Source organism: Trachypithecus francoisi, unplaced genomic scaffold (genome assembly GCF_009764315.1).
Source record: "Trachypithecus francoisi isolate TF-2019V2 unplaced genomic scaffold, Tfra_2.0 Lachesis_group10, whole genome shotgun sequence".
In the NCBI taxonomy this organism is placed as follows: domain Eukaryota; kingdom Metazoa; phylum Chordata; class Mammalia; order Primates; family Cercopithecidae; genus Trachypithecus; species Trachypithecus francoisi.
This window is the reverse complement of record NW_022681455.1, coordinates 32,675,415-32,690,103: the sequence shown is the minus strand read 5'-3', so window position 1 is coordinate 32,690,103 and position 14,689 is coordinate 32,675,415. Positions and strand designations below refer to the sequence as shown.

At 42.6% G+C, this 14,689-nt stretch overlaps 1 pseudogene; it reads right to left on the bottom strand.

Annotated features, from left to right (window-relative positions):
* Positions 1-816: 816 nt before the first annotated feature.
* Positions 817-13,960, bottom strand: LOC117088522 (annotated as a pseudogene).
* Positions 13,961-14,689: the final 729 nt, after the last annotated feature.

The window sequence follows — 14,689 nt, the reverse complement described above, 5'->3', positions numbered from 1 at the left end:
AGCCCTCTGCTTCATCTGTTCCCCACCCATTTTACCAATTCCAAACGACTTTCAATTCCCTCGAAGCCTGTCCAGGTGTCCAAGCCTCTCATGTTTTGTTAGACTTGGAAGCCATTTTCCATATGCCCTCGATCAGCTTGAATGTCATTTCCGCCAGAAAATTTTCCTAATTGTTGTGACTTCAATGTGTCAATTTTATACACATTTCTGCTGAGCCCCTTTGTTTGCTAATATGTCTCCTGGGTGGTAAGCAGGACTCTACGTCTTATTAATTTTTTCCGTCTCCGGAATTCAGCCACTTTCTGTCACACAAGTGCATAATGAGTTACTATACCAATATCATACAGCCATGTCCCCTGTACAGCAGTTCCCTGGATCTCATGGCTTCTTTTTTGATTTGCCTTGTTTGTTACCAACTTCCATCAGTAAGACAATCTATCCAATCCTTGTCCCCTTTGCCACATCACATCCTCAGGGCAATAACAAAGTTGTGAAGCTTATGCACCTTCTCCACTTGGAGCAAGGCCTCACCATGTCAGGCCTCCCCCTGATTCTCCTCCCTGCCTGGGATGGCAGATTTTGCTCTAGTGAGTCTCCAGGCCGTGAGGTCTCCTGCCTTTTATGTTCTGATCTCGGTGGTGAGCTGCAGCTGTAGTCCTTACTTGTCTCTGCTGGCCTTTAGAGACTTTGTACTCTATTTGGAGGAACTACTCTTGATGGGTTGTAAGTGAGAGGATTTCCTGGTCTCCCTCTGGTGTCCACCAGAAAACCACATTCTCTGCTTTTCAGCGTTGACTGCTCCTACTTAAGTGATTTCTAAGAGTAAGATCCTATGGACCGTCCCTGGCAGCAGAGAATTCGCTCAGGATTTTGCCTGAAGCTGCACTTCCGGCGTCTCGCTTCATCAGAAGACTTCTTCGTTTTCATCACTGGCCCAGCGATGCACGGGTAACTCTTAGGGTTTAGCCCCAGAATGTGCTGGGGGAGGGCAGGGTAAACTCGCGGGGGAAGGAGTCAGAGTTGTAGGTCATCTGTGGCTGGAGTTTTGCATCCCTAATAAACGGGAAAGGAACTGAAGGAAGTCTGGGTTTTCACGTCAACACGAAGGACATCATTACGATGCTAGATTAATCATCAAATAAAATTCCAGATGGAAAAAATTCAGAAACTTAATTTGGAATTTGAGCCCTGCTCTATTGTACAACGTTCCCAAGCCATTGCTCCGAGGATGTAATGTGGACTTTCACCGCCAGATGACGACCGAGACCGTAATTTAAGTTGGTTTCCTCCACTTCCTCTGGCCTGAATCCCCGTGAAAATCCCCAGTTTAACGAGGGGCTTTCCTCGCATAACCTTCGCTTCTGCTTCCTCTCTCACATCACCTCAACCTGCGAGACTCTGAAAGGGATAATGCGGGTTGAGGGGAACATGGAAATTCAGGGAAGGGAGAAAGGGTGGTGTGAAGCTTTCCAGACCAGCCAGACAGAAATAACATACCAATAGTGGTTTAGAGCATAGACGCCAGAGCCTGAATGAGTAATTTAAACAGCCCTACTATGTAATCGTTGTGTGCATATGTCTCTCTCTCTCTCTCTCTCTCGTCTGAGACAGGGTCTCACTCACTCTGTCCGACAGGCTGGAGTGCAGTGGTGCAATCATGGTTCACTGTAGTCTCCACCTCCTGGGCTCCAGTGATCTTCCCACCTCAGCCTCTGAAACCACAGGGTCTTGAACTCTTGGGCTCAAGTGATCTTCCTGCCTCGACCTCCTAAAGTGCTGGGGTTATAGGCGTAGGCCACCATGCCTGTCTGCTATTTAAGTGTGTAGAAGAATGCCTGACACTCAATAAGTGTTAAATATTTATAAAATAAATTAAAATTTTATAACACTACACACATGTTGTAGTGTATGCTATAAATAGAGACATATTTAATGAGATGTCAACATATATCACGTTAGTGAATTAAGTTTGAGAATATTAGAGAAGAACGATAATAGATCAACGGGGGAGGCTGAGTGCAGTGGCCCACACCTGTAATCCCAGTACTTTGGGAAGCTGAGGCAGGCAGATCACTTGAGGTCATGAGTTCGAGAGCAGCCATGCCAACATGGTGAAACTCCATCTCTACTAAAAATATGAAAAAAAATTAGCCAGGCATGGTGTTGCACGACTGTAATCCCTGCTAATGGGGAGGCTGAAGCACGAGAATCGCTTCAACCTAGGAGTCGGAGGTTGCAGTGAGAGGAGATTGCGCCACTGCACTCCAGCCTGGGCGACAAAGCAAGAGTCTGTCTCAAACGAACAAAATAGATGAAGTAGGGTTTGAGTATGTAGTCTGTTCTCAACATGAAATAGTAAAAAGTCTTTGCTTCCCTTATATTCTGCTAATTAACTCATTTGGTATACATCAATGTATAAAGCCTTTAACTTCTGTTTATTCTTTTCCTTGAAAAGCATGCGGAATGCCTTCTCAGGACTCTCCAATTTTTTATTTGTGAACACCCACTGGCGTTCCTGGATAAGAGCTTGCAAGAAGGTATGAACCCCCCTGTACCTGTGAGCCCCTGGGGCTCCGCACTCTTTCCAGCCCATATTTGACCTCAGTCAAGTTTTAAATGATTCCAGCTGAATTCTTCTTACCAGTGCCCAGCTGTACCTGCCTTAGGTAAGCAAGCACTCAGGCGTCAACTCTCCTAGATTTCAAGCCAGTTGGAAGCTCAACCTCAGCTCTGTGATGAGTTCAAAAAAATTGCGACCATGCAGTTTGTCTGATTTCTTTCTTGTTGCAAGGGAGCATCATTGTTTTCAGTTCTCTGCATCCCCAAGCAGAAACCAGAACTCTGTATAAATGTTTTTAAATGGAGGCATTGAGAAAAAAATGCCTGAGAAACTAACGAGATCCAGGAAGAATGCTTCCAGCACTAACATGAATGGGGCTTGGCCATAGAGATAGAAGGGTTGGAAACTCTTACACCTTGATTTACACTCTCTATGCATATTCTGAGCACACTGGGGAATGTACTACTAGGCTTGATTTGGATTCGTGGCTACTACCTCCCACAAAATGATAGGTCTTCTGTTTTAGTACGTGAGATAATTCCTCAATCAATCTTACTGCTGCTATTTCTGTTAAGCATAAACAATGATTTGGGTCATGAATTTTAATGGGGCTTAAATTCCTTTGTGCATCCCAACATGTAATCCTCTTACTTCTGGCTATGAACTTGCTACTGCCAAGATGGATGCCATGAAAAAAAGATATCTCATCAAAATTGTCACAGAGATGGAGGGCCTCTGTACAGATGGCAGGGTGGTGGTGGCCATGTAACTAGCTGCGCGGTGAGAAGCAGCCCCTGGGGAGAGCCCAGGTAGCACCAGGAGAAGCAGAAATAGAGAAAAGTGAAAGACTGAGGTGGAAAGAACATGAGGGACAAGAGCTCTGCATGGCCACATCACCAGCAGTCTTGTTATTACAATGAGGACGAAGGGACTGAAAAGAGGGGAAGAGATGGCATTCATTAAAGAACAGTGCTCATTCATACAGGGCAAGCATACATGTGACCTTTTCTGTCTCTATCTGAAGACATGGCTTACTGTAACAGGAACTATCATGGGCGTTGGACAGCTCTCTCACGGTGATCCCATCCTCCTCTACATCCCAAACTTTTTTTTGAATGCATTTCTGTGTTTTGACTTCCTCTCTCCCCAAAGTTCTTCTTAACTTCTGAGTATGACTTAGCTTCCTTATTCTTTGACATATTTGAAACCCCTAACTTCCTCTCCTCTGTGGTGTAACTCACATGGCTTCTTGAAACCAGGAGGCACTCACTGCCTGAGTACAACCTCATATTATGAGGATGAAATGCCCATGAATCCTACCGATCTGACAACAACCAGCGTTTGTCTTCTCTGACAAAATACAGGTGCCACATATTCTGTAGGAAAAGGTGGTGTTGAGGTCAGAACTTCCCTGTCTCTCTGTCTCTCCCTCTGGTTCTGGAAATGTTGAGAGTATGAGTGAAGGGGAAAAGGTAGGCACCATGTGGAGGCAATTTCATGTTGGCATGGAACAATTTTGGGGGCATGAATGCCATGGGCAGGACATCAGGGCCCCAAAAAAGAAATACACAGTAGTTTCTTTGGACTTCAGTGCTCTTTGTTATAGTTATAGAAGCCACAAGTGCAGAGGAAGGGGAGCTGATTCTGTAAAAAGTAGTTTATTCCTACTTTAAAAGATGATTTTCTGCCTATCTTCCCACAATAGAGCCAGAGGATCACAGAGGAAATCTATGGTCCTCAATTATAGAAAATGATGTTGGATGCATCTAGCATCACAGAAGCTTTAGAGGACACAGTCATTTCAGGTACCTACAGGTGAGGAAGAAGTACCATTGAGAGTACCTACTTGTATGCTTATTCATGGAAGCAAATCCCTGCAGGAATCAAATCATTAGCTGCTGGTAGAATGTTTCTTTTGGCTCCTGTCTCTCCTGAGCTCTCAAACACAGACTTTTCTGTGTGTGCCTCTGCTTTTGGGACCTCTGCTCCGAGAGTAAGACCACATGTTTGTAGGTGAGCTTGCTAGGTCAGGGATTCCTTATATAGGGAGATGGTGAATCACTGAGCAGGGCACAGAGGCATGGGTTGAAGGGGTGAGATATACATTAGTTTAAAGGGAGGTCACAGGAGCTCATGGACCATTATTAGATAAACTCTAAATTGGAAAAAAGAACCACATTTCTCTTTCGATAGTCACATAAAAATTGAAGTCATACTCATTCTAATAAAAAGTAACATAGCTCTTCATTGCAAAGCTCATCTATTATTCATAACAGGCCTCTAGGGTCTATATCATTTTTACAGAAGTGGAAATAGCATGCAACTAATAATTTAGTTTATTCATTAGTTTTCCAAAAGTGAAAAAAAGAATTTTCCCTTTGACTTCCTACCTGGTGATTTGAAAGAGATAAATTTGTGACTAAAAAAAGAGTACTTCACATCATACACAAATAATTAACGCAACTGATTGACCCAAGCTAGTGTGTGTGATATAATAGGAAGCATATATTTGGTCTCTGACCCTGGTTCTTGCCCTTCAGCTCCTAAAACCCTTGGAATCTCCAGAGTGATAAGAGTGTCTTTTGCATGCTCATGAGGTGACTGGTGGCTGGGGCTGGTCACCAGAAAGACTAAGGCAGGATTAGAAGGTTGGGATTTTCAGCCCACTCACAATCTCTGGGGAGAAGGGCGGGGCTGAAGGTTGAGTTGACTGCCTATGGCCAATGGTTTAATCAACCCATCATGCTGACATAACAAAGCCACCACTAAAACCCAAAAGGACAGAGTTTGGAGAGTTTCCAGATAGCAGAACACAGAAAGATGCCTGGAGGGTAGGCTCTTGAAGAAGGCATGGAAGCTCCGCACTCTTTCCCCCATAATTTGTCCTGTGTGTTTTGCATTTCTTTATCAATCTATTCATCTGTATGCTTTGTCTTATCCTATGTAATAAACCAGTGTATGTAAGTAAGTGTTTCCCTGAGTTCTTTGGGCTGCTCTCTAGCAAATTAATTGAACCTGAGGAGAGGTTTGTGGGAACCTCCAGTCTATAACTGGATGGCCAGAAGTACAGGTGACAGCCTACTAGCAGCTAGCATCTGAAGTTGGCGGTGGGGGGTGGGGGCAGGCAGTTTTGCATGACTGAGCCCTCAATCTGGGGGCTCTGATGCTATTTTTAGGTAAATAGTGTCAGAATTGAATTGAATTAGAGGATACCCAGCCGGTGTCTGCTGGAGAATTGCTTGGTGGGTAGGGGGGTGGTGGGGGAATTCTCCACATATCTGATGTCAGAAGTAACTGTGTAAGACAGTAGGAAAAAGTGCTTTGGAGTTCCCCGCCACCCCCATCTCTATATAGGTTAAAAATGTGGCTGGGTGCATGCCTGTGATCTGAGCACTTTGGAAGCCCCAGTGGCAGGATCACTAGAGGTGAGGAGTTCAAGACCAGCCTAGGCAACACAGTGAGACTCCAGTCTCTAACAAACAAACAAACAAATCAATCAATCAATCAATCAATCAGTACAAGCTTCAAAATCCATTATGAAAGTGTCAGAGTGATGAATGCCATGGGCATAGTAACAGTTAATAAAGAAAATAACGTGTTGGAGGAATATTCACGATAACTGAGGCTGCTACAAGCAAAACTACAGAATAATTTCATCATATACATTTTTTGTTTGTTTCCAAATTAGATACAAGATTAAACCTTGGGTCTCTCTGGCAGTGGAGGGCGATTCTGATATTCACATATAACTACCCACAGGGCAAGAGGGAATCCTCCCCAACTCATTTTATGAGGCCAACATCATCCTGATACCAAAGCCTGGCAGAGACACAACAAAAAAAGAGAATTTTAGACCAATATCCCTGATGAACATCGATGCAAAAATCCTCAATAAAATACTGGCAAACCGAATCCAGCAGCACATCAAAAAGCATATCCACCATGATCAAGTGGGCTTCATCCCTGGGATGCAAGGCTGGTTCAACATATGCAAATCAATAAACGTAATCCAGCATATAAACAGAACCAAAGACAAAAACGACATGATTATCTCAATAGATGCAGAAAAGGCCTTTGACAAAATTCAACAGCCTTTCATGCTAAAAACGCTCAATAAATTCGGTATTGATGGAACATATCTCAAAATAATAAGAGCTATTTATGACAACCCACAGCCAATATCATACTGAATGGCAAAAACTGGAAAAATTCCCTTTGAAAACTGGCACAAGACAGGGATGCCCTCTCTCACCACTCCTATTCAACATAGTGTTGGAAGTTCTGGCTAGGGCAATCAGGCAAGAGAAAGAAATCAAGGGTATTCAGTTAGGAAAAGAAGAAGTCAAATTGTCCCTGTTTGCAGATGACATGATTGTATATTTAAAAAACCCCATTGTCTCAGCCCAAAATCTCTTTAAGCTGATAAGCAACTTCAGCAAAGTCGCAGGATACAAAATCAATGTGCAAAAATCACAAGCATTCTTATACACCAGTAACAGACAAACAGAGAGCCAAATCATGAATGAACTTCCATTCACAATTGCTTCAAAGAGAATAAAATACCTAGGAATCCAACTTACAAGGGATGTAAAGGACCTCTTCAAGGAGAACTACAACCACTGCTCAGTGAAATAAAAGAGGACACAAACAAATGGAAGAACATACCATGCTCATGGATAGGAAGAATCAATATCATGAAAATGGCCATACTGCCCAAGGTCATTTATAGATTCAATGCCATCCCCATCAAGCTACCAATGAGTTTCTTCACAGAACTGGAAAAAACTACTTTAAAGTTCATATGGAACCAAAAAAGAGCCCACATTGCCAAGACAATCCTAAGTCAAAAGAACAAAGCTGGAGGCATCACGCTACCTGATTTCAAACTATACTACAAGGCTACAGTAACCAAAACAGCATGGTACTGGTACCAAAACAGAGATATAGACCAATGGAACAGAACAGAGTCCTCAGAAATAATACCACACATCTACAGCCATCTGATCTTTGACAAATCTGAGAAAAACAACAAATGGGGAAAGGATTCCATATTTAATAAATGGTGCTGGGAAAATTGGCTAGCCATAAGTAGAAAGCTGAAACTGGATCCTTTCCTTACTCCTTATATGAAAATTAATTCAAGATGGATTAGAGACTTAAATGTTAGACCTAATACCATAAAAACCCTAGAAGAAAACCTAGGTAGTACCATTCAGAACATAGGCATGGGCAAGGACTTCATGTCTAAAACACCTAAAGCAATGGCAACAAAAGCCAAAATTGACAAATGGGATCTAATTAAACTAAAGAGCTTCTGCACAGCAAAAGAAACTACCATCAGAGTGAACAGGCAACCTACAGAATGGGAGAAAATGTTTGCAATCTACTCAACTGACAAAGGGCTAATATCCAGAACCTACACAGAACTCAAACAAATTTACAAGAAAAAAACAAACAACCCATCAAAAAGTGGGCAAAGGATATGAACAGACATTTCTCAAAAGAAGACATACATACAGCCAACAGACACATGAAAAAATGCTTGTCATCACTGGCCATCAGAGAAATGAAAATTAAAAAACCACAATGAGATACTATTTCACACCAGTTAGAATGGCAATCATTAAAAAATCAGGAAACAACAGGTACTGAAGAGGATATGGAGAAATAGGACCACTTTTACACTGTTGGTGGGACTGTAAACTAGTTCAACCATTGCAGAAAACAGTGTGGCGATTCCTCAAGGATCTAGAACTAGAAATACTATTTGACCCAGCCATCCCATTACTTGGTACATACCCAAAGGATTATAAATCATGCTGCTATAAAGACACATGCACACGTATGTTTATTGCAGCACTATTCACAATAGCAAAGACTTGGGATCAACCCAAAAGTCCATCAGTGACAGACTGGATTAAGAAAATGTGGCACATATACACCATGGAATACAATGCAGCCATAAAAAAGGATGAGTTCGTGTCCTTTGTAGGGACATGGATGCAGCCGGAAACCATCATTCTCAGCAAACTTTCACAAGAAGAGAAAACCAAACACCGCATGTTCTCACTCATAGGTGGGAATTGAACAATGAGATCACTTGGACTCGGGAAGGGGAACATCACGCACCGGGGCCTATTATGGGGAGTGTGGAGGGGGGAGGGATTGCATTGGGAGTTATACCTGATGTACATGACAAGTTGATGGGTGCTGACGAGTTGATGGGTGCAACACACCAACATGGCACAAGTATACATATGTAACAAACCTGCACGTTATGCACATGTACCATAGAACCTAAAGTATAATAATAAAAAAAAATAAAATAAAATAAACAGGAAAAGTAATTTTTGATGGAAAAAAATAAAAAATATATAAAAATACAAAATCAAAGAAATAATAAAAATAAAAATGAAAAAAAAAATAAAAAGACTGATTACCTGAAGCACAAAGTCATATGAGGTTGGTGGGTTCCATGCTCCTGTCTCAAGGTCAACCCAGTCTCCAATCTGCCTACAACTTTTTCAGACACATTTAGATATACAAGATGAGAATCCTCCACTCCCAGCTTCACTTCTTCCAGATATATTGCTCCAGGTGTGACATGTCTGAGTCCTCACCTTCCTGTTTTCCAGGCTATAACTCATGTGGTGATTTGGGGGCTGGAAACATCACGTGAATGTAGACCTTAGATAATGCGGATGGTGCCCATCACAATGCCCATAAGGTCTGCAGCCAACCCAAGCGTGCAGATTTGGTTTACACCAAATGGTTTCTATCAGCTCTGACATATGGGGTAGGAATCTCAGGTTCTGAGAAAAAAGAAACAGATAGGGTCACGGGATACTGTGTGTCTATGAGGAAATTGGTGTGTGCATTTGGAAGTGTACAAGACACCTAGACTTTGGGAGACGAGTGAAGTCGATCATTACAAAATTTTGCAATTGTGGGAAATGAAGTTGTGGCAATGAGGGCTAAAGGTCATAAGGCAAGGCCATGTGGACTTGGGATAGAATTGGAGGATATATACACCATGATGGGATTTAAATATACCCCAGTGCTTGAGGAGTGACTCTTCTAGGCCCCAGTGCTCCACCTTGCAGTCATAAAAATCATCAGTGGAGGGGAGAAAAATGAGGTAACTGAGCTTGAGGAAGGAGTGGTCACTCTTGGGGTAGAAGGTTGTCTCAGAAATACCTTCTGGAACTAAGCATTCATTGTAAACCTGAATGATATTGATGACAGGAGGAAAGATATTGTCCACTAGACAGATGAGAGTGTTGGGAACATCCAAGACCACAGAAGATTTGGGAAAGCCAGACACTGCAGGAATTTCTACAGAAAAGACAATGAACTTATATGAGTTTATGATTACCATGCCTTGAGTTTATTGATCATTTTAGGGGAGCCTTTCCATTCACAATTCCCTAGCTGTTTGTGAGATTTTTCCTGTCCTTTCCAAAACTAGGTGCAACCTTCATCTTATCAGCATGAAACTCAAAACACTTCTCTGCCTCTGGTAATTTACAGATAATTGTGTGTGTGGGTCTGTGTCTGTGTCTGTGTGCTTGAACGTGTGCATGAGCACACATGCATGCCAAGAGGCCAAGAATTTGGGAACATTCTTTTTTTTATTATACTTTCAGTTCTAGGGTACATGTGCACAACGTGCAGGTTTGTTACATATGTATACATGTCCCATGTTGGTGTGCTGCACCCATTAATGTGTACTTTACATTACCCTCTCCCCTCCCCCTACCCATTACAGGCCCCGGTGTGTGATATTCCCCACCCTGTGTCCAAGTGATCTCATTGTTCAATTCCCACCTATGAGTGGGAACATGCGGTGTTTGGTTTTCTGTCCTTGTGATAGTTTTCTCAGAATGATGGTTTCTAGCTTCATCCACGTTCCTACAAAGGACATGAACTCATCCTTTTTTAGGCTGCATAGTATTCCATGGTGTATATGTGCCACATTTTCTTAATCCAGTCTATCATTGATGAACATTTGGGTTGGCTCTAAGTCTTTGCTATTTTGAATAGTGCTGCAACAAACATATGTGTGCATGTGTCTTTATACCAGCATGATTTATAATCCTTTGCGTATATACCCAGTATTGGGATGGCTGGGTCAAATGGTATTTCTAGTTCTAGATCCTTGAGGAATCACCACATACACTGTCTTCCACAATGGTTGAACTAATTTACATTCCCACAGTGTAAAAGTGTTCCTATTTCTCCACATCCTCTCCAGCACCTGCTGTTTCCTGACTTTTTAATGATCGCCATTCCAACTGGTGTGAGATGGTATCTCCTTGTGGTTTTGATTTGCGTTTCTCTGATGGCTACTAATGATGAGCATTTTTTCATGTGTCTGTTGGCTGCATGAATTTCTTCTTTTGAGAAGTGTCTGTTCATATCCCTTGCCCACTTTTTGATGGGGTTGTTTGATTTTTTCTTGTAAATTTGTTTAAGTTCTTTGTAGATTTTCAACGTTAGCCCTTTGTTAGATGGGTAGATTGTAAAAATTTTTTCCCATTCTGTAGGTTGCCTGTTCACTCCGATGATAGTTTCTTTTGCTGTGCAGAAGTTCTTTCATTTAATTAGATCCCATTTGTCAATTTTGGCTTTTGTTGCCATTGCTTTTGGTGTTTTAGTCATGACGTCCTTGCCCATGCCTATGTCCTGAATGGTATTGCCTAGGTGTTCTTCTAGGGTTTTTAATGGTTTTAGGTCTAACATTTAAGTCTTTATTCCATCTCAAATTAATTTTTGTATAAGGTGTAAGGAAGGAATGCAGTTTCAGCTTTCTACATATGGCTAGCCAGTTTTCCTAGCACCATTTATTAAATAGGGAATCTTTTCCCCATTGCTTGTTTTTGTCAGATTTGTCAAAGATCAGATGGTTGTAAATGTGTGGTATTATTTCCAAGGGCTCTATTCTGTTCCATTGGTTTATATCTCTGTTTTGGTACCAATACCACACTGTTTTGGTTACTGTAGGCTTGTAGTATAGTTTGAAGTCAGGTAGCATGATGCCTCCAGCTTTATTGTTTTGGCTTAGGATTGTCTTGGCAATGCAGGCTCTTTTTTGGTTCCATATGAACTTTAAAGTACTTTTTTCCAGTTCTCTAAAGAAAGTAATTGGTAGCTTTATGGGGATGGCATCTAATCTGTAAATTACCTTTTTTAGATTAAATTACCTCTTTTTAGATTATATAGGATAATCTCCAGACGTTGCCATGGCATTTGTAAACTGTCATGGTCCTGGTGGGAGTGTCTTTTAGCATGCTAATGCATCATAATTAGCATATAATGAGCAGTCAGGAGACCAGAGGTCTTTTTGGTTGCTATCTTGGATCTTGGTTTTGGTGGATTTTGACTGGCTTCTTTACTGCATCCTGTTTTATGAGCAAGGTATCTGTGAAAGCAGTCCAGCTGACCTCCTATCTTATCCTGTGACTAAGAATACCAAGTCCCCTGGAAATGCATTCCAGCAGGTCTCAGCCTCATTATAAGAAGATGCTATTCAAGATGAGTTGGTCTGATTCCAATGCTTCTGGCAATGCCACTCAATTTCTTCCAAATAGATGGCCACAGTTTATGTTCAAACAGGCCTCCTCTTGATATTTTGTGTCCAGCCCCCTCTGGTTTTCTGAGATTTCTTAGGATAGGATCGGAATGGAGATGTTTATCAGCCTTCCCATTATTCACAAGACAAAACTTGTTAGAAAACCCAAATCTGTTACCCAGTCATCAGCATATTGCATATTGGCTCAAGTACCTGCTTGGTAGCTGTTATAGGTACAGAACATGAATGCCAATATACATGAACAGAGTGGCGCTGCTTTTCCTTCTGGAGTCAGAAGTGGGAAAACAAGGACCATTGTACATAGTGGATGAGGAACATGGCCAGGAGGACACAGGTGGGGCAGCTGCAGAGGCCCTGGGCAGATGCCAGGCGCACTCATAGAGGACACCCATTGCAGGGCCCAGGCAGTCCGTGGGCAGCCATTGGTTGGAGTGAGGTGACTTATAACAGCTTGAGGCAAGCCCACCAGCTCCAGCAGTGTAAAGCACATGCAGCCCCAGAAGGCCTCCAGGTAGGTGAGCATGTCTAGCAGGTGATGGTCATCCAACTCCCTCTCCTGGGATGGGTGGTGTGCTCTATGCCCAGCGGCTGTGGTGGGTCAGGCATAGGGCCGTGAGGAGGGGGCAGGAGGTGCAGCTACCTGAGGACTGCGCAGCCACCGACGCACCCAGGCTGGGTCATGACCCTGGCCCCTCCCAGGCTGCTGTGTGCTCTTTGTCGTTAAAATACACATCTGCATACTTATTTTATTAGATTATGCATTTCTTAGAACAATGAGGCAATTAATTTTACATATGAGAAATACGAAGATCAAAGTAGTGAATTGACATACTCAATGTCACTCAGTCAATTATTTTAATCTCTCCAATTCCAACAATCTTCAATAAAATTTGTCCTCCTCACCTCCCAAGCCCAAACTTGGAAAATATAGATTATGTTGGAAACAAAGAATATGACATGCTACTTTCTACATGGCAAAGAAAGTTTATGGACCTGGCTGCCCAAAGGAATTAGACAAAATGAAAATAAAATTAATAATAGTTTTGAGAAACAGTTTAGAGTAGGTTAGGAGTAGTGGAATCATAAATGGCTGTTAAAGGAAAGCAAATCTATCTGGAGAAACATCTGTAATACCAGCAGCTATTATAAATCCATGCCAAATAATGTTCAGGAGTATATTATATGGTTCTGCATTAGAAAGAAAATAATGCCCTTGGTGAACACGTCAATGACAGGTGGACCTTATGGAATTCACTTTGGTCTACTAACTAAGCATGGATTTTAGGCTGGGATTTGGCTTCATAAACATAACAATTCAGATTGAGAGGAGCTGGGGCTTCACAGACTACCTCTTGAGGCCAACAACCTGATTCACAGTTTCTTGCCATTCCCTTTTTTTTTTGAGACAGTCTTGCTCTGTCGCCTAGGCTGGAGTGCAGTGGCCGGATCTCGGCTCACTGCAAGCTCCGCCTCCAGGGTTTACGCCATTCTCCTGCCTCAGTATCCTGAGTAGCTGGGACTACAGGCGCCCGCCACCACGCCCAGTTAGTTGTTTGTATTTTGTAGTAGAGACGGGGTTTCACTGTGTTAGCCAGGATGGTCTCGATCTCCTGACCTCGTAATCCGCCCATCTCGGCCTCCCAAAGTGCTGGGATTACAGGCGTGAGCCACCGTGCCTGGCCGCCATTCTCTTTCACAATTCTGAATCCACATGCTTCAACTGTGCACTCACCCACAATGTCTTCATCTCCATAGGGCCCTATCATGGTGGTCAGGGCAAAGACTCCTGGAATCAGAGCTGTGTTCATGGTCATTCTCCTCCAATTGTCTCCTCAGGGGTGGCTGTTCTGAGTGGAGCAGCCATAAGAACTGTGCAAGGAAAGTGATCAAAAGAGAGAAGAAACCATGTAGGTGGAGCCCAATCCTAAGCTGTCCCACGTTCAGCCCATCATAGGAATTCCCTGGTGCACCTCTGCTTTCCAGGTTCAAGCGATCCTCTCACCTCAGCCTCCCGAGTAACTGGGTTACAGGCGCCTGCCACCACACCCGGCTAATTTTTGTATTTTTAGTAGAGACAGGGTTTCATCATGTTGGCCAGGGTGGTTTGGAACTCCTGACCTCAAATGATCCACCCGCCTCAGCCTCCCAAAATGCTGGGATTGCAGGAGTGAGCCACTGCACCCAGCCCCTAAGAAACCTTTACTATGCTGTACCCCACCACACCCCACTCCACATGTCTCCACACCTGTTATGCTTTAGGTGACTGGGATACAGGAGAAACACAATAGACAGCAATTCTGCTTATCACGTATCTTTCTACATTTCTGGTTAGCTCTATTCTAAAAAAAAAAAAAAAAAACTCTACTAATAGGAGCCAAGGAACATCTTATTTTTTCTTCTTCTGTACTTTCAATTAAGCGAGTTCTTCACTTGTATTCCTAAAAGCCCCAGAATTTTAAACGTCTATATTTTCCAAATGTTTAAAAATGTGTAATGTCATATAGAGTTGTAACATCATGTAGAACCATCCATATTAA